The sequence below is a fragment of the Ambystoma mexicanum genome, chromosome 2p (assembly GCF_040938575.1).
Source record: "Ambystoma mexicanum isolate Mex_15411 chromosome 2p, UKY_AmexF1_1, whole genome shotgun sequence".
Lineage (NCBI taxonomy): Eukaryota > Metazoa > Chordata > Amphibia > Caudata > Ambystomatidae > Ambystoma > Ambystoma mexicanum.
The window spans coordinates 116449939-116469156 of record NC_090923.1 but is presented as its reverse complement, the minus strand read 5'-3'; the positions used below and the strand labels follow the sequence as shown (position 1 = coordinate 116469156).

Here is a 19218-nt window from a genome sequence, read left to right as displayed (position 1 = left end):
AGACTTGTGGAGAGAACAACACCCAGACCTGCGAGAGTTCTCCTTTTACTCCCCTCCACACGCGGTCCACACTAGGCTAGACTATCTTTTCGTAAGCCAAGAGCAACAAGCAATGTTTGGCGGGCTCAGTACCTGCCCAGGGTGCTGTCCGACCATTCCCCACTACTGGCCGCCTGGGAGATCTACCCGCCTAGACCCCCTGTCCCCACCTGGAGACTTAGGGCCGAGGCCCTCCATGACACAGCCCTCCGCGAACACATAGCAGACAGGACGGAGGACTATTGGGAAAGAAACCTTAACAGCGTTAAATACATAGGCACCGCCTGGGAGGCATACAAGGTGGCCATGAGGGGTGAGATGATTGCAGCTATGGGTGGAGCCCTAAGGTCTATTACATCCTCACTAGAACACTCAGAGAGGGAGCTGGGAGAACTGGAAGGTAGATTAGACTCATCCCCAGAACACTTACAGAAAGTAATCGACCTAAAACAAACCTGCCTAACGCACTGGGAGTCCCTGGGAAGGCTGAGCTACGCCAAACACATTGAGAGAACCCATGCCCTAGGTGATAAACCCAGTAAACTCCTGGCTTGGCTTTACACGAGGGAGACCCCCAGAACACCCATTTGCCAAGTACTCAAACCAGACGGCTCCTTAGTGCACACACAAATAGAAATTAACTCTGTGTTCTCCGACTTTTACTGCAAACTATACTCCGAACCCCCGCCCATGGCCGACTCTGGCATTGAGGATGTCCTGGATGACATCGACCTTCCCAGGCTTGATTCTCAAATGACTGACATCCTAGACGAGCCCATCACCCCAGATGAGGTTAAGGTAATCATTAGATCTCTCCCGTCTGGAAAATCCCCTGGCACTGATGGCCTCCCCGGGGAATTTTATAAATTGTACGAGGAGACCCTGGCCCCACTGTTGGCACAGGTGTTTAACGAAGCTTACGAGCGTGGTGCCCTCCCTGACTCCATGAGGGAAGCTGTAATTATCCCCCTCCTGGAACCCGGTAAAGACAGAACGCATTGCGGTTCCTACAGGCCCCACTCCATGTTAAATGTTGATAGTAAGATCCTAACCTCCCTGCTAGCGAATAGACTGTGAAGGGTGATCCCCACCTGATCCATCAGGACCAAACGGGATATGTGCCCGGACGCTCCATAACAGAGAACCTGCGCAGGTTGCACCATATCATGTACAGCACGGAACAGAGGCCTCAGAAATATGCTGTTGCGTCACTAGACGCCACCAAGGTCTTCGATTCAGTGCGTTGGGAATGGCTATATGCCACTATGACTAAAATGGGAATCGGACCCGCCTTCTTGAAATTGACCCAGCTAGTCTACACCAACCCCACCGCTAGGGTGCGCACGGACAGGACCTTCTCAGACAAATGGTCCCTACACGGGGGCACCCGTCAGGGCTGCCCACTCTCCCCGATGTTATACATAATTGCCACTGAAGCCGTAGCCGCATAACTCAGACAAGAATACGGAGATGGGGGCATCGTGATCGACGGAGTGACCCATCTCGTCTCCATGTATGCGGATGATACACTATTGTACCTACACAACCCCGAACACCTCCTGCCCTACATTCTAGAGACCCTGGACGGATTCAGTAAATACACGGAATCCAAATTAACAAGGATAAGTCCTGCCTCTACCCACTAGCTGCACTATATAAGGAAGACCTAAGATCCCTACCCCCCCCTTGACCTAAAATGGCAAGTAACTTCCTTTAGGTACCTGGGAATCACTATACACCATGATCCATACACGGAACATATCCTCAACACGGTGAGAGCAAAAGACACTCTTGAAAAATCTATGGATTTCTGGGGCAAGCTCCCGCTCTCGATGGCTGGAAGGGCAGGTCTCCTCAAAATGGTTGCACTCCCCCCGCTTACTATACAATTTCACAAATGTTCCCTTCAATATCCCCCCTCCTTTATCAGAAATATCAATAAACTATGTAGACGGTTTCTCTGGCAGGGAGGCAAACATAGGGTGGCGCTGGACTCCCTCCAAAGACCTTACGAAAGAGGGGGAATTAAAGTACCCAACTTCGAATTGTACTATCTTGCAAGCCAACTAAGGCATGTGATGCGATGGATGGCCGACGAGATCTCCACAGACACCAGGCTCCTCCAACCAGCTTTGCCCAACCTGCTCATAAGGGATCTACTCTGGGTCCAGAACATACTCCCGCAGCCCTTCCCATACTTAGCCAAACTCGGAATAAAGCTCTGGAACAGAGCATGCAGAACAGTGGGGTCAGCTGATCCCTACTCCCCACAAATCCCCATCGCAGCAATTATGGCCAACCAGCCGTGGGGCTCTCTGGAAACGCGTGTCCAGTGGGAACCCTATGGAGTGGCTACCCTAGGAGACTTAATATGAGACCAGGAGATCATACCTTTTCCCGATCTCACTGAGACCACGGGATTACCTGCTGGTCAATTCTTGCTCCATAGAGCAGTGATACAAGCCATAAAGGTTAGATGGCCAGCGGCTACCATCCTAGCGATGGAAAATGAGGTCATAGAAACATTGTTAAACACTGCCGAAGGAGGCCATGAAACTTCGCGACTTTACAAAGCCCTACTGCGGGGCACGACAAGGAACAAGCTCAAAAGTAAAGAAAAGTGGGAAACCTAACTAGGCCAGGACCTTGCGGATGAAGAATGGGAGAAAATAACCCACTACCACAAGAAGGTTTCTAGGAATGCCCGCTTACAGCTCATCCAATTATACATCACCAACAGGGCCTACCTAACACCTGAGGCCATATCTAAATTCAAGGGAGCTGATACCCAAGTATGCCCCAAATGTAAGGAGCCCAGGGCGGGAATGACTCATATGTTTTGGGGCTGCCCAGAGATACGCAAGTTTTGGACACAAGTACAGGAAAGAGTGGCGGACGCAGACATTGAGCTCGAAGTATATAACCCCGCAGCCTGCATCTTGGGCAGATGCAAACGTAACCACAAAAATAAGCCTCTAAACAAACTCAAAGACTTGATATACATAACAGCGAAGAGACGCATAGCCTTGGGATGGAAGAGCCCAAGTGCCCCGATCGAGGCACAGTGGTGGGGGGACTTTACGAAATGGATAACGGCTGAGACCGGCGCATGGGAAACGGCAATCCTCGAACAGAGGCTGGACTCCAGTGGGGAACTGCATCGCTGGGTGGCGTTAACAGTGCCAATACTCCATCCTAACAATATGGTCGATACCTCGGATGGTTCGGACTGTCCTAGCCATCAATCCGGTCCAATAAGTATGAACAATAATGTTGACAGTGGTCTTGAATTGGGGGAGGGTGGGGATGCGTAACCCTGTTGATTTGCGTTAAATATCACAAGCGATGACGATTATGTTTGTTATATTGTTAAAACCAATGAAGAAATTTATTTTAAAAAAAAAAATTACAAAAAAGTTTGCTTCCTAAGCGCAGATCCGGGATTCAAACCTATGTTGCTCTGGCTGGTCTTGCTTCCAAGACCAGCGTGTTGTGTTGCCCCGGTTTTATCCTCCGTTCACATTCTATGATTTGGCAAATAAATCCTAGCTATTCTTACTCTATCAGGGAATTCCCTACCTGGTCTAAAAGGTTAAGGGAATAACTCCTGACATAAACGAGCTGGCCCTCACACTAAACAAAACATTCCAAAAAAAACATTAAATCTAAAAGAAAAACAATATTTAACCAGTATTTTGAATGACCTTCACCTGTCCTGAGTAAATCCCTTGCCCTGGGTTTTCCAACATCAATTCTCCAAATGCTCAAAGGAAAAGAAGTCTTGAAACCGTTCTTATCAATTTCAAGTCAACCAAAAAGTTAATTAAACAAATATCCACTGCTGCTAACTTCTTCAGCTTTCAGCTGAAAAGTTGCCTTCCAATTTCAGCCAAGAAAATGGCTCCAACGGTAATCCTGGATGTCTTCTTTCCAAGATTAATTGCCACAGTTAAAAGATTAGGTTAACAGCTTCTTCTTTTACGACCCCTGCAGTACATTTGGTATAATTGTCAGGATGCTTTTCTTTGGGTTGCTGCTTTCCTCTTGACAACCACCCTTCTACTACTGTTGCCTTGAACCACGTGTGTATAGGCGTGTTATGAATGCCATATAGCATGGGAATAGTCGCCTTTGTTCCACAGTACGCTACTACTTCAACCACTGAATCCACCAGACCAAGATCATCACAATACACCAATCAATTAGATATACATCGCATCAACAGAACTAAGGCAGGAGGCATAGGCTTCCCCTTCCTCGCACCCAAACTTTGGAACTCTCTGCCTTCGGACCTCAGAGCTGACACATCCCTTTTTTCTTTCCGTAAAAAACTCAAAACAGTTCCATTCAATTAACTCCATCTGCATGTTCTCCTATTGTTCCAGGCATATCTGAAAAATATAAGTTGTCCAATGTAACCTTACGGACATGAACTGCATGTAACTAAGTATAAGCAACCCTGTAACAAGCGCCACGATGTCTTCGGCCTGCTGTGCGCTCAACAAATGTGAATAAATAAATAAATAAACTTCAATGCGAGATCCACTGACAGTTTATACACCACCACAGTTCTGGTACTTCTATTTCTTCTACACCTTTAAACTTTGGAATAATTAAGCATATAAAGAAAAGACTTCGACCTCTACATGGAGGCCGGGCACTTTTCTTTCCTATATTTGAAGAAAAGGGCAGCCTCTTCCATCTGCCTCACTGCCACTGCCATTTCTACACTTCAGAATTATTAGGCATTTAAAGACAAGACACTTCGACCTCTACATCTAGGCAAGGCACTCTTCTGTCCTATACACCAAGGAAAGGGCAGCCGCTTTGCCTCTTCTGTCTGCCTCTCTGTCACTGAATGACTCTTTTACAAGCACTCCGCTCCCTTCCCCTACTTTGTTCACACCTTCTTGGTTCCAGTAAAAATCCTAAAGCTGTATTGGAACTCTTACAGCTTTAAGCAACAACACCACACTTGTATCAGAGGACACTGGACCTTAAACAACCTCACAGATCAGGATTATATATCTTAATAAGATTGGTTTCACTATGGAAAGTGTTTGCCTCTTGTCTTGGATAATGCTTGCTCTCCTAGTCAGTAAAGCAACTTCTGGATTTGTTTGTTTGCTTGTTTATTTGATAAAGCGCAACCAAACCCTCAGGTAGCTGGGCACAAACATTTACAAGAATACTTAGAAGCTTAGTTACAGGGTGGGTAAATACATACATACAGTGAGGACATAGTACATACAGTAACATAGCTACTGCTAGAGGTTTAAGTTTCAGTTTACAGTAGTAGAAGTTATCCCAAATGGATATCCCAGAGGAGTACAATCAAGTAGTAAAGTAGAACATACATAGTTGTGGGTGGTAGGGCCTGGCGGTTCTTATGACGATTATACAGTCAAAGGAGAAGGTAGAGTAGGGTTAAGGTGGGAAGTGGAAAGGTCGGGAGGATGTGTCCTTGGTCCATAGCCAAGTGAGTTTTACGTCTGAAACTGGGGTAGGGTTGGTCTGTTCTGAGATCTAACGGGAGTTTATTCCAGGATTGAGCAGCTAAAACCGGGAAGCTAGATCCTCCAGCCGTGCTCCTTTTATATCTAGGAACCTTTAAAGTATATGCGTTGGCTAATCTCATGGGACGGTCAGACGTTCTCTTGTTTATTCTTTCTACAAGGTAGGGTGGTGCTATGTTATTTAGACATTTGGCCATAAGTGAAAGTGTTTTGAGGAGGATCCTGTCCTTAATCTTGAGCCAGTTGACATCTATTCTAGATGCAGAGATATGATCTCTATTTGGGATGTTGAGAGCTGCTCTAAGTGCATTGTTTTGGAGTATTTGCAATGTGTCCGTAATGTACTTATTGGATCCTGCGTATAATGCGTTGCAGTAATCCAGTCTAGATAATATAAGTGCATTGGCTAAGGTGATACTGCTAGTTTCAGAGAGAAATGGTCTGCAGGCTCGGATCAATTTGCAAGTATATGCTGTAGATGGTGCTAGTGAGTTTACTTGCTTCTTTAGGGCGAGTGCCGAGACGAGATAGAAGCCAAGGGTTTTGACTGCAGGCATCACTTTAATGACATTGTTGTCAATGTTGAAGGATGCATAGCTGGGATTACGTTTTTTAATGGCTGTCTGAGACTAGGATCAGTAGCTCCGTTTACCATCGTTCAGGCATAGGCCGTGGGAGGCCATCCATGCCTGAATGAGGAGGTATATCTGGTTTAATAAGGCCGAGTTTTCCAAGATGTTGCCCGAAAGGGGAATGAGGATCTGGGTATCATCAGCGTAGTTAGTGTAGGTGACACCCAATCTGTCCAATTTATCAAACAGGGGCTTAGTAAAGATGTTATACATAGTTGGAGTGCGCCTTATATGGGGTCGGCAGCTGCTAAAGGGGAGAAGACTCACTGTACGATTTGCTAGGAAGGATTGAACCCAGGTTATGGTATCACTTGAGAAATGGGCAGCTGACCTGAGGTGGTTGCATAAGACTGCATGATCCACCAAGTCAAAGGCTGTCGATAGGTCAAGGAGGAGTAGCATAGCTGAATTCCCATTGTCCTTCAACTAGTCAATTTGGGTCTTAAGGTCAATCAAGGCTGTTTCAGTGCCATGGAGGGGGCGGAAGCCAGATTGACGTGATCCTAATAGGTTGTTAGCCTCTAAGTAGTCTTGTATTTGTAGGTAAGCTACTCCGTCGATGATTTTAAGTAGGAAAGGGACTGTGGTGATGGGTCGGTAGTTAGTCGGAATAGAGGGGGTCTAACGTTTGTTTTTTGAGCAGTGGGAGCACCCAAGATTGTTTAAGGTTATTGGGCACTAGGTTTGTCTTGAAAGAGACGTCAATGAGCTTCGAGATGAAAGGGTCTAGTTCTCTAGTTGCATATTTTATAACTTGGGATGGGCAGTTATCTCCTTTACAATTCGAGGCTTTAAGTGAAAGTATATTTTTTTCTGTTTCGGTTATGGATATTTTCTTGAAGCTGAAGGGTGGGGTGGGGCTGTCGTGGGTGATTACCGGGAGTTGCTGCTGCGGCAGGGGCTCCGGAGGTAAGAGTAGAGAAGCTTTTTTTTGGCTATTTTAATTTGGAGGGAAGTGATTTTATTCGAGAGAGCATTTTGTATGTCGGTACTCCAAGACTTGTCCTTGGGAGTGTTATCAACCTGAGGTATTGGTGATTCAGTTTCCCGAAGGATAGAGAATAGTTCCTTAGTGTCCTATTTTGCCTTAGATATTCTGTTAAATGTTTGTGCCAATTATTACCTTCTTGTACAGTTTAGAGAGGTTTGTTAGTTTAACTTTATTCTCCTCAGTGGGTGAGTGGCGCCAGATAGATTGCAATTTTCTTTTTTGAGTCCTTAGATCTTTTAGTTGGGGTGTGAACCACGCATTAAGGTGAGATTTCTGTCTACCTTAGCGAATTTTGACAGGTGCAATAGTATCTAGTGCCTTGGTCATAGCACTGTCAAGACTTCCACTAGTAAGGTGGGGTCAGTGTTATCTAGATTGTTAAGATCAAGGAAAAGATGTGGTAGTAACTTTTCAGCAGTAATGTCCTTTTTGCTTCTAGTGGGGAGTGGTGGTGCCATAACTATCGTGTTAGGGTGGAGGTCGAGAGGCAGAAAAGGTGATGAGATAGTTGTCAGTCCAGGATTGAGGTGTAATATTAGTAATGGTAGTGTTACAATTCAGGTCAGCAACCCAATCTAGGGTCCTTCTTTTGGTGTGTGTAGGGGTAGTAACTTTTTGTGCCAGCCCATAGTCTTTCAGGAGTAAAGCTACTGATTGGGCATGTTTGTCATTATTATCGTTGAAGCCTAGATTAAAGTCTCCCAGAAGCAGGATTTGTGCATGGTCTTTAGTGTTATTAGCTAGGATACTGTTTAGGTCGTCCTCAAAAGAACCTAATGGTCCAGGAGGTCTGTAGACCACATGGATAGTAAGGGTACGATTATTGGAGAGGTGAAGTTTAGCTGAGAGTGTCTCACAAGATTGGTACGAGGAGATAGTAGACAGTCTGATGGGTAGGTTAGTTTTATGGATAATGGCAAGACCACCAACTCTGGCATTTGGCCTGTTGGCTCCAAGTATCTGGTAGCCATTCAGTACAGCAAACATGAGGGTGGGGCCTGCAGCCTCATGGAGCCATGTTTCAGTTACGGCAAGCAGGTCTAAGTTCCCGTTGGTTAGGATGTCAGCGATATCAGCAGCATGAGCCACCATAGATCTGGCATTGATGAGCGACCCAGAAAGTAATAGGGTACTTGTATGTTTAGTAGTAGGAGGATGTTTGGCTGTAGGTCGGTTAGTTCTTTGAGGATTTATGGGCATAATGGTCGGATATGCCTTGGTCAGGTTATTGGAGTTGTATTGCCGAGTACGTTTATTAGATGGTTCTGAGCATTGGACAGCATTACGTATGGAATCCCTGCTGGTATAGTTCGTTTTAGGTTCGCAGAGGCGTGGCAGTCTTGATCTCAGTCTCAAGTTTCTGTCCTTAGGTGGGCATGAAGCCAGAGGGATGGTAGCCATAATGGCAAGGAGGCCTAATATAAATTGGATTATCTGGGTCCTTGGGATTCTACTCGTGTTCATGTGCCAAGCTAGACAGGTTAGCAGTAGTTACCGGTCGGCTAGTGTGGTTAGAGGACAGGCAAGAGTCCCTAACGTCTAAGTAAGCTGTGATAAAAATTCTGACTTGTTCGGAATGCTTTAGGGTCAGAGCTTGTGTCAATAACACTAGGATCACTTTAGTAGGGCTATCAGAGTAGAGTGGTAGGCATATGTTGGCTAAATGCAGCACTCCAGTAGACTGGGTACACCAACAGGGCACGGTAGACTGAATGCAGTGGCCAGGGCACAATGGGCTAAGTACAGTAGCAGCGGCACAGTGGGCTAGATGCAGTATCGAAGGCACATTAGGCTGAATGCAATAGCAGTGGCACAGTAGGCTAGATACAATAGCAGTGGCACAGTGGGCTAGATGCTATAGCAATGGCATAGTAGGCAGAAAGCACTGGCCTAGACACAATGGGCTAAATACAATATCAATGTCACAGTGGGCCAAATGCAATAGCAATGGCAGAGTAGGCTGAATGCAGTATCAATGGCAGAGTAGGCTGAAAGCAATAGCAAAGGCAAAGTAGGCTGGATGCAGTGGCTGGGCACAAAGGGCTAAATACAATATCAATGGCACAGTAGGCTAAATGCAATAGCAATGGCACAATAGGCTGAATGCAGTATCAATGGCACAGTAGGCTAAATGCAATATCAATGGCACAGTAGGCTAAATGCAGTATCAATGGCACAATAGGCTAAATGCAGTATCAATGGCACAGTAGGCTGAATGCAGTATCAATGGCACAGTAGGCTGAATGCAGTATCAATGGCACAGTAGGCTGAATGCAGTATCAATGGCACAGTAGGCTAAATGCAGTATCAATGGCACAGTAGGCTAAATGCAGTATCAATGGCAGAGTAGGCTAAATGCAATAGCAATGGCACAGTAGGCTGTAAGTAATAGCAAAGGCTCAGTAGGCTGGATGCAGTGGCCTGGGCACAAAGGGCTAAATACAATAACAGATGCACAGTGGGCTAAATGCAATAGCAATGGCATAGAAGGCAGGGTGCAGTGGCCTGGGCACAAAAGGACTAGATACAATATAAATGGCACAGTTGGCCAAATGCAATGGCAATGGCACAGTGGGCTAAATACAGCATCAATGACACAGTGGGCCAAATGCAGTAGCAATGGCGAAGTAGGCTCAAAGCAGTGGCCTGAACACTGGGGCTGAGTCGAACATCATAAGCAATCAAAGTAGTCTGGAGACAACAAGGCTCAGTGTAATGGTAGTTACAGTGCGAGCAGAGGCAAGAGTAAAAGCACTAGTAGTCGCTTGCAGGCTGGTGAGCTAGCAAGGCTGTGAATTAGTACGCAAGGTGTGCATGGGCACTGAATGCAAGTTTAGTTGTAATATAGCCTTGTCTAAGCAGGTACGTTAACATGAAACATAGTGTGCTGTAAGTACAATCAGTTAAGCAGTAGGCAAAGTAATCCACATTACAGTCGTTAGGCATAATAGGTAGGCAATTGTACAGCGCATGATGCAGTAACAGTGGCAGCAGGTAGATTATGGTAGTAGGTATTGAGGATAAGCATATGCAGCCTCAATAGTACAAATGGGGTGGGCAGTGTTCGGGTGTCATTGGTGAACAAGGCTAACGCAGTGGGCACAGTGAAGATGACCAGAGGGTAAATAATCTGGGCTGCCGACCTCCGACTACGGGCGGTCGGTGGGCAAGAAATAGTTATTTCCAGGAAGTTGCAAAGTAGTTTAGGACTGCTTACCTGGTTGACAGTTGAGGCTGGCAGCAAAGGGTGAAAGCTGGTTTTGGTCACATGGGCAGTGTTCCTGGCCCTGGCCTCTGTCGGCTCTGGACAGGGTCAGGACAGGTGGGCCGGCGTTCGCCTGCTGGTGAGGGATTGGAGCACATAAACGACAGGTAGCCAATCAGGGCGGATTGCAGGTCCTGGAGGCAATCGGGGCCAGGCTGCATCAAAGGAGTAAGGTGGCGGCCATCTTAGATTGGGGCACCTCATGGTGTTCAATGGTGGCTTGGCGAATTTCAGAGTAAACAACGTTTTTCAGGCTGCATTAAAGCCAAAAAGGCAAATTCGGTTTAAAGGATAGTTCCGGGACTTTTTTTTTATTGTCCCTACGGGTCGGCCATGTGTTTGTAAGCATAAATCGGTAGATCGTAGGAAACTTTCCTATGGACCTTACCCGACTTTTCGCCCATTATCGCACTCGAAATCAGCCTCCATTTTGTGATAATCCTATCATTCCGCCGCATCGACCTGGCTCACCTGCCTTTGCGGCACTAAATCAAATCCCCCGCCCCTGAGCCTGACATCAGCAGACGCGTACTGCCCATTTCAAGCACGTCTCGTGTCAACAATCGCTGCGCCTCAGCTATTGACGTGTTGCCATGGAAATGGCAGGACGCCTCTTTCCCCAATAAGTATAAACAGACCGTTTCACAACATACAGCAGCAGATTTTCGATTCCATTCCTCTCTCTGTGTTACTTTGAGTATTCTGTGACTCGTTTCAGTGCTCTGGTCAGCTACCTTCGCCGCTTGTAGCCCGTGTGAACACCTGTACCATCTCTGTAATTTATTTTACTATCTTTACCGCACAATGGCCACAATAATGCCGTATATGTACGAGCCCGAGTACACCGAGGAGGAACTACTGGAAAGGCAAGCACGCGAAAACGATGGGGATTCGGACGGCAGTTGGGAGGACCAGTCAACGGATGAAGAGCCTGGACCATGTCGCATGGACGGCGTCTCCACCTGGTGCACGTGCAATCGGTGCGAGCTAATGCCAACTGAGGAGGAGAACTGCTGCTGACGTGAAAATTCCGGGTGCTTGGCCTACATTTCGGAAAGCGAGCAAAGTCAGCAGGAAGGCGAGCAAAGTCCGCAATGCATCACCGAGCTGCCAGAGTTCAGGGAAGCCTGCCTCTCACGGACAGTGTTGAGGATGATGATGGTGCTTATGCACGAACTTCGTGGCACTGTTCGTCCGCGTAATCCGAGTAACGAGTAAGTATACTCTGTTTGTGATGTCAGTGATGCCACCACTATTTCATGGTCGTCTCCCACATATAAAATTACATTTACATATCATTCGAACGCATGTAAATTGGTTCCATATAGTGCATTTTCTAGATATAATTTTTTTCTAAGAAAAATTACATGTGTTACCTGAATCGACATTGATAAGAAAGTTTGGTCAGTTTAATACAGTTTGCATCTTTTTTTTTCACAGGTGGTACAGGCTGGTGGCCTATCGTTGCTTCACTTGGTGGCTTCACGGGAGGCTCGGACACCGCGTTCGGAGAGTAATACCTGCCTGTGCGGTACTTGCCATTAGACAACATTTCCCCAGTGACAGTGGACAATACCGCGGATTTTCCCTCGATGTGCTGCAACCTCAACTTTACAATGTGTAATGTTTATTATTTATGTTTAATTAAAATCTAAAATAAAGCCCAACATATATTTTAACAATGGTTGTTTTGATTTTTTAAATGAATCTAGTGTATATTCTCCTGGGAGGGTGAGGTATTTATAAACTCACCCCCCTGCCTTCCATGTAGTAGATCCTGCAGCCATCCTCTTACATTCAGTTAGATGGCCTCTCCTTGGTGAGGCCCTGCGGCAAACGGGTCTTGTCTGCACGACCACCGCCCCGATCCACCACCCGCCTTATCAAAGGCAGTTCGCACCGGGGTACTTGCGCTGCTGGCAAGTGGAGCTGTCAGGGAGCGATAAAGGCCAAGAGGTGCCAAAGACCATGTACACTTCAAAGTGGTCTATAGAGCATGGGTTTGTTGTTCCCATGTCTACCTCCAGACCCCGTGTCTCCTGCCAAGCATCCCCCCTCACGCTGGACGGCCCCCTGCAATCCACATAAGTGTGTCTCCATTCACGAGTCTTCCTGTGTCTTGTCTGCACGACCACCGCCCCGATCCACCCCCCGCCTTATCAAAGGCAGTTCGCACCGGGGTACTTGCGCTGCTGGCAAGTGGAGCTGTCAGGGAGCGATAAAGGCCAAGAGGTGCCAAAGACCATGTACACTTCAAAGTGGTCTATAGAGCATGGGTTTGTTGTTCCCATGTCTACCCTCCAGACCCCGTGTCTCCTGCCAAGCATCCCCCCTCACGCTGGACGGCCCCCTGTAATCCACATAAGTGTGTCTCCATTCACGAGTCTTCCTGTGTCTTGTCTGCACGACCACCGCCCCGATCCACCCCCCGCCTTATCAAAGGCAGTTCGCACCGGGGTACTTGCGCTGCTGGCAAGTGGAGCTGTCAGGGAGCGATAAAGGCCAAGAGGTGCCAAAGACCATGTACACTTCAAAGTGGTCTATAGAGCATGGGTTTGTTGTTCCCATGTCTACCTCCAGACCCCGTGTCTCCTGCCAAGCATCCCCCCTCACGCTGGACGGCCCCCTGCAGACCGCATAATGCCACGACATATACACGTCATTCATTCACAAACACACCCCTGTTTCGAATTCTTTATAACCCACTTCATATTTCTAATGAGAACTTCTTTGCGCTTTGCTAGTCAACCCGTGAAGGTGCTGGTTATCTGCTCTTCGTCTCTGTGAACTTCCGTGACCACTTTGAGCAAACTCGTCAGTTTGCAACCTGTGAACTGCTCCCTGTTCTACGACAAGAAACTACTCTGATCCCTGCATCTAACTGTTTGTTCGTCAAGGTAAGTCCATGTACCATAATCATTTTGCGTCCAATTTTTTAATTTATATCTATTTGCTAGTAGTCATCAAATTGCATCCATGTTTTCTTTTCGTTCACGACAGTACATGCAAGGAACTAGTCACATGTTCTGAGAACCAAAACGGACCTTGCATTGAACCTTTTATGTGTCATTTAATGTTTTAACACATTGGTATTCATAGAGAATTGTTGATCTTAACTTTTCAGAACTTTCCATAATGCCTGCCTGTTCCATTGGCGGTTGCCCTTCGAAGACCCATAACAAATCTGAAGGTACTATAATGCATGTTTTCCCTAAGACAATAGATCAGATAAGAGAATGGGTCCGATATTGCGGATATCCAGCCTCTGAGCTAGAAAGTAGAGTCCTAGAAGTCTTTGCGGACAAGAGGGGTGATCGATACCGCATCTGCAGCAGGCACTTTAGCCCAGACATGTACTCCACATCATTGCTAATAAAGAAGAAAACACCGCGAGCGAGGCGAAAATTGCTCTCAAACGCTCTTCCCACTCTATTCGTCCACATCCCTCCACTGGTGAGTCAAGTTTACGTATTTAGCTCTCGGCCTTGCGGTAGTGTGTAGCATTAGCTAACAATAATTTCCCCATTTATGTATCCACTCAATATGAAGGCGGAAGATTCTCCATCCGTGTCGTTATTGCAGTCATCAGCCACTTCAAGCGCCTATCGGGTAATCTTACTTAGCTATTCTGACACTGACTTGTTTTAGGCATGTAAATCAATAGTTTTAATTGATCGTGTAATTATTTTACCTAATGGTACACCACAGTACTCGTCCTCTAGTCTTTGTTTTCAGTTATAATTATTGTTATCCAAAATAATGCAAGTACTGTCTTTCAGGGAGATGCTGAGGAGTCCAATGCATTGACGACAACCGTTGATGTCACTCAGATGCTCGAGGTACGTTTCCGGACAGTTCCATCGATGGAGATCATCAGATCTTGCATTCTTGTAGCGTGATTGTTACACACAATGTTTCTTTCGTTTTTAGCCATTGGTATGTCCTTCTGTCGTCGCCCTCCTATGTGTCTTCTTTTTTCAATATTGTGTTCATTACTAATGAAAGTCCTATGTTTCAGGGAGTCGATGGAGCATTAGTCCAAGAAGAAGGGGGAGCATGCAGTTACGGGTCGGCGCAACAGCTTGCAGAAGTGTGCACCGCAGTTACAGCGTCCCTTGATGTTCTTATGCATTTCGAGGTATGGATACTGACAGATCAATCATGCGAGATCAAATGACGTGATTACATCCGCTATACTTCCTTCTTTATTAACGCAAGTACTATGTTTCAGGGAGCTGACGGAGCTTCTTCAACAAGAACATCACCCCTAGTAGTTGATGCAGATCTCTGGGTGGTGACACTTCCAACGATGGAGCAAATCGAATAATATTTAGATATCCATTATTTATTTTAGACAACTGATCATTTGTGCAGGTCTATTTAGATGAGCCGTTGACGCCTGCAGAAAGTTTATGTTCTTTTAAACAAAATAGAAAACCATACTAATGCAATTACTGTGTTTCAGGGAGTTGCTGAAGCGTCATCTTCAATAATATCATCAATGGAAGTCTATGCGGAGCCCGAGGTATGGATCTTGACAGTTCAATCTAACTAGAACAACAATGCGTGAACTATTGTCGTTTGAATGTTCTACACAATGCGTTCATTCGTGTTTTGCTATTGAGATGTACGTATGGGTATTGGTCCCCAAGTACATTTTGTGTTTTCAATATTATTATACATACTAATGAAAGTTCTATGTTTCAGGGAGTCGATGGAGCCTCAGTGAGTGATGGATGTGCTCATCATGAAAATATAGTCGTTGCAGCGCGAGAGGAAGTGGAGACATGCACACACGAGTCGGAGCAACAGCGTCCAGATGTTGAAGTTCGAGGCAAGAAAGTTTCAAAGAAAAGAAAGCAAAAGAAGGTTAGTGTCCTGTTCACTATATTAGGTTGTCTTTCACTGTCAATAGTTCAATACTGTAAGATGTGTTTAAACTGAACATCCCTTTTCTAATCTGTCCTCTAGTTGCGAGTGGGTGTAAGAACTAGATCTACACAGACAGTGAAGCGAACGAGAGATGTTGCTTGTCAAACCTTTTGGCAGGGACTTGAGACTGGAGATGCATCGTGCCAATGGGAAGAATATGAAGTGATTGACAACGGAGCTATACCACCACCAGCCATTGATAGTGAATGTCCTCCTGGTAGTTTGGATGCAGTCGGAGATCAATTCACAGAATCCACACCCGCAAAAAATAAGAGCGCGCGAAAGTTGAAGACATTGTTTTTTTCTCCCATCTCCGGACAAGGAACAGTTGTTGCAGTGGAAGAGAATGACATGGACGACAATGAAACACCATCAATATCACTCAGCATAGCGGAAGACGATATCAGAGATTGTACCTTTCATGCGAGTGACATGTCCTCAACGTTACAGGCCGAACCAGCTGGGATGCAGAGTGACAGTATAAGGAAAGAGGCCAAATTCATTGTATTCGATAGCTGTTTGATGGATATTATTATGATGATGAAATGTGGGCATTCGGTTGGTGGGGAAGTATGTGGGGAGCCATTGATTAATGTGACTCGTGCAATTCGAGGCACTAACCTTAAAATACATGCCACCTGTACACAATATCATCCGTTCGCATGGTCTGCACAACCCATGCTGGGGCAACTGCCAGCAGGCAATCTACTTTGTGCAGCGGCCGCACTTTTTAGTGGTTCAAGTTTTAAAAAGTTACAGTATTTCTTTCAGTTTGTGGGAATCCATTTCATTGCGAAAAGTCAGTTCTACAAATACCAAACCGATTATCTATTTCCAGCCATCAGCGAAGCTTGGAGAATGGAAAAAATGTCAATGGAAAGTACATTCGCGGGCAAACGCTTCAGGCTAGCCGGTGATGGACAGTGCGACAGCCCAGGATTTTCAGCCAAGTACTGCACCTACCACTTTCAGGACATGGAAAGTAAGAAAATTGTGAGTTCGGTGGTCGTGCAGGTGTCACAAAGTACATCCTCAGTGGCCATGGAGAAAGTTGGCTTTGTAGCATCATTGCAAGAACTACAATCGCGGGGAATGGTGATCGACCTGATAGCCACTGACAGACACGTTTCAATTGCCAAGACAATGAGAGAACAGTACAAAAATATAAATCACCAATTTGACGTTTGGCATCTTGCAAAATCAATCAATAAAAAATTGTCGGCTGCAGGTAAAAAAAAAGAATTGCAAGGTATTTCACAGTGGTCCAAGTCAATCAGCAACCATCTTTGGTGGAGCTCAAAAACATGTGAAGGGTCGTTGGAAATTCTACTGGAAAAATGGCGGTCAGTAATGTTGCACTGTAGCAACGTACATCGATGGTCGACAAATGAACATTTCCACAAATGTGAACATGGCCATTTGTCCACAGAGGAGGCACGGAAGAAGAAGTGGTTGATTCCTTCATCACCCACTCACAAGGCCATTGAAAAGATTGTATTTGATAAAACTATAACAAGAGATTTGAGGGGACTCACGGAATTCTGCCACACAGGAGATTTGGAGGTGTTCCACAATATGTGCCTAAAGTACAGGCCCAAAAGATTGCATTTTGGCATGGAAGGCATGATAAATCGGACTCTTCTAGCGGTCTTGGCACATAACCATAATGTTGGCCGTCAACAAAGTAGGACGACCGGAACTTTAGGGACGCTTCGCTACAATAAGGCCTTCACTAAAAGAAGTAAACAATGGGTGATCAAACCAGTGTTTGAGGATATGCAATATGAGTTTATTGAGAGACTTATCGTAGATGTCCTCGATAGGCACATACATGGAGTGGTGAACGAACCTATGCAGGGGACAACTGCATTGCCACCCAACATTGCCTCTGTTCCATGTCCACCTAAAGCAGAGCTCATTGAGAAATACACATCACGGTTTAAATGATTGTAATTTGATTGTCTGTTCTCTCGAGTCTCCTCATGTTGCAGGCCCATTGCAATTAAACCAAACAGTAATATAAATCATTTTTACAAAAATTATAGAATGTTTCCGTATTACAAACACATGGCCGACCCATAGGGACAATAAAAAAAAAGGCACGCAGACAAGATGTCCCTAAAACTAACTGCAGCTAACTAGAAATGTGTGCTCGCTCAAAGTGAAGGTCAGCTGCTTTGATGTTTTGCTCGGGTGGCGGAACGGCCCACGACCCAATATAAGGTTCTATTGTGATTTGACCTTGACAGGCCGGGACCATCCTGAAAGACTAAGAAAAGATAATGAATAAAATTTCAGAAACGAAACGATGAGCCACGTTCATTAGAAGAAGTAACGTCGGCAAAGAAGGAGTGGTGTTTCGGGTCTGCCCTACACAGAGACACAATGGAAAATGCAAATATAATGTAAGTAACTTTTGATGAGTTTATACCGCAATTTCATTACTATACAGTGGCTTTAAAGACGGGTTCAGTTGTACTTGTTCGTTCTATGTGGCATATTGTTTTCTACCGCGCACTATCTTGAGGAGAAACATCTGCTTTTACTGAAGCACCTCAAAACCTTCCTCTTTGCTTCTGCTTTCTCACTCCCTCTCCCCTGCTACAACTGGTCCACTGTCTGCGACCTCGGTCCTGGGCCCTTCCACTCTCCACCTGCACTGCCTCCCTGTCAACCCCTGCACTGGGGGACTGTCTCAGTATCCTACAGCCCCCCCTTCCCAGCACTTGTTCTGCACTTACCTTGCACTTGCCACCAGCTGGCCCTATTTATTTATTATTTTATGCTACTTACCTTGTACTCCACTCCCCCCCCCTCCATGCCTCGCCACTCCTTTAAACACTTGTGTACACCCAGTAGCGCTGTCCTCGCTATGAAATGAATAATTTTAATAAGGATCTGATGGTGAGACTAATTTCATTTTTTATGTTTTTAGGTACATCATTCACTACTGTCTGTGTCACGAGTACCAGACACCGGCGGACGGCTTCTACAGCCGCCAGTTGCTTCTCCGCGTGAACAACGTTACCACCCTGACCATTTTATGGGACGATCGCCAAGTACAAGTATGCCCTTACGCGGTACTAACGGTTAGATGCAACATACCTACCGTTGTGGTGGCCTAGTGCCTCGTTGTTGGAACAGCCATGCGATTATCAGTGCGACCGAAGAGCTTATTTTTATTTTTATCGTAAACCAACACCCTGTGTACTGCACACGAACATCGCTTCCCTCAAGACAAACTAATTTGGATCGAGAGCAAAGAAAAATGCAAATCGCTGAATATTCTCTAAACATTTGATGTCCAATAAACGTACTTTGCCAAATGTACAATCTTGCCGTTTGCTTTTAAACCACGGTTTCACATTCCGAATTGTGGTGCTGTATTGTGAGATGCTCTAAGACCCTGTGTACAGCAAAGGACCATCGCGTTCCTCAATACGAACTTTTTGGAACATGAGCAAATAAAAATGCAAATCGCTGAATATTCTCTAAACATTTGATGTCAAATAAATGTACTTTACCACATTTACAATCTTGCGGTTTGATTTCAAAGTACAGTTTCATATTCCGAATTGTGGTGCGCTGTATTGTGAGCTGATCTGTGTTGATTTCCGGGGTCTGTGTGGAGTCGCGTAGAAGACGCCTGGGCGCGTTTGCCTACGCAGCTCAGTCACGTCACGGATAGAGGCGGGGAATATGAATGTTTTGATAAAGTCTGTTTCAGGGGCGGGGGATTTGATTTAGTGCCGCAAAGGCAGGTGAGCCAGGTCGATGCGGCGGAATGATAGGATTATCACAAAATGGAGGCTGATTTCGAGTGCGATAATGGGCGAAAAGTCG

The 19218-nt window shown here is 45.7% G+C and overlaps 1 protein-coding gene across 1 annotated transcript in view; it reads right to left on the bottom strand.

Moving 5' to 3' along the window:
• Positions 1-19218, bottom strand: part of RUVBL1 (RuvB like AAA ATPase 1) — a 396640-nt gene that overhangs the window by 222636 nt on the left and 154786 nt on the right. The gene's annotated exons all lie outside the window — the stretch shown is intronic.